Source organism: Vipera ursinii (genome assembly GCF_947247035.1).
Source record: "Vipera ursinii genome assembly, chromosome: 1".
NCBI classification, from domain to species: Eukaryota; Metazoa; Chordata; class Lepidosauria; order Squamata; family Viperidae; genus Vipera; species Vipera ursinii.
Genome location: NC_139512.1, coordinates 238,445,973 through 238,447,765, shown reverse-complemented (window position 1 = coordinate 238,447,765; position 1,793 = coordinate 238,445,973). Strand labels below are relative to the sequence as shown.

Genomic DNA, 1,793 nt, shown 5'->3' with positions numbered 1-1,793 from the left:
CAGGGCTGCGAGTGACTCCGAGATGCGGCAGGAACCCGAAGATAAGAGGAGGAGGAGGAGGGGAGGGACAGGGAGGGGTGCAGGGTGCAGAGATTTCTGGGAAATGTAGTTTTACGGGCCCTGGCATAAAACGAAGCTGTCCGACTCCAACTGAGGAATTCTTTCCTTCCTTCCCCCCCTTCCCCCCCCCGCTTTCCTTTTGAGACAGTGTATTTTGTTATCGGGGAAAAAATTAGCAAAGTCACTTCAATGAAAAACCAGGGGAACAAAGAATATATCAGCTGAACTGAGAACAGTAGGATGAAGAATCACAAATATTCAGCTATTTCACTGACCTCCTTAACGGATGTTTGTGGAAAGATGACATGCAAAGAAGGGATGGGGGAAACAATGCAAAGACAAACGCTTTTGAACGGCTGTGCATTTTCTGTACATACTTACATCCTAACACTGTGTGAAGGATGCAATTTCCCTATTTTAAAACCTTGCCTAGGAAGAACCCAAAGCAATATAGAATTTATTTTCCCCCCCACCCCCACCATTATTATTTTTATAAATAATTCAAGATGGTGACATATACAATTCCTCTTCCTATTTTCTACATAACAACTACCCTGTGAGGTGAGTTGGGCTGAGACAGAGTGACTGGCCCAATGTTACCCAGCTGCTTTCACGGCTAATGTAGGACCACTAGTTCATGGATTAGTAGGTCTTACTTGTGGGTGTACAAGAACTAAGAAAGTTCGTTTTGAAAGTGGAAATTGTTTATCTTTAACACAGATGTACCCTTGATTCCAACCATCCTTTTGGCTATAATTTGTATTTGGCTCCTAATCCCAGGTTAATGCACTAATGTTTCCATTAATAGCATTGGTGGCTCTTTTCTTTCACGTTTATCAGATCCTTCCTCTTGATCTTTTGCTTTTGAGTTAAAGATGATAGTGGCCTTTTTATTTATTTTCTCAATTCCTTTGTGGCTATTTTAGTTTAGATTTACAAATTTGTACCTTTGTTTTTGTTTGCTCCTTGGAAACCCAAGACCTGACAGTTAAAGTTTCAGTGCCTGTAGGTTTTTGTGGCAAGGAATCACAACATGAAAATATCCTGATTGTGCTTGTGACTATCTTTAACACATCAGCCCTACCAATCTTCAAGCTCCACTTGTCTGATAATTTAGAGCTTATAATTTTATATGTGTTTTTTTTTCAAAATATGCAGCACAAGTTATATTTTATCTAGTTTAATGTTTATATTTTATTCAATTTCTCTCTTTATTAATTATTCTTTCAACTGACTGGCATTTAGAATATATTTGTGCTTTCTCATAGTCACCATGGACTTCCCCTTCCCCTATACATATTGAATGTGACTGGTAAAGAACAAAAGTTTGCTCAGTCCAAGTTCAAATCCTGTCTGGGGAACATGAGAAACTACCAACTTTTTGCACCCCCATACTCTACTCTAGGATCCTATTCAGAACACTGCACAGAGAGTAGCAATGGCTCGGAGCATTTCCCCCACCATTCGAAAGAGATGTTAAGCAGTCACAATTTCTTTCTGCCAGATAGGAGGTTTGTATCATCTAGCGGCCACTAATTTGCCTTCTCTGGAAACCTGTTTTCACAATGGTTTAAGTACTGTTATCACATGAAATGCAAAATAGATTATTAATAGATGCACTAGTTGATTATACTCTTAAATTATTTGCCTACTGAAAGCAAGGCAGAAAAGTAGCACTAGAACAATGGCTAAAGAACTACTGTTTTTCAATTTTAAATAATAAATGTAGCACA

At 38.8% G+C, this 1,793-nt stretch overlaps 1 protein-coding gene across 1 annotated transcript in view; it reads left to right on the top strand.

Moving 5' to 3' along the window:
* LCA5 (lebercilin LCA5) overlaps positions 1-1,793 on the top strand; it is a 54,056-nt gene that overhangs the window by 6,615 nt on the left and 45,648 nt on the right. The window lies entirely within an intron of this gene.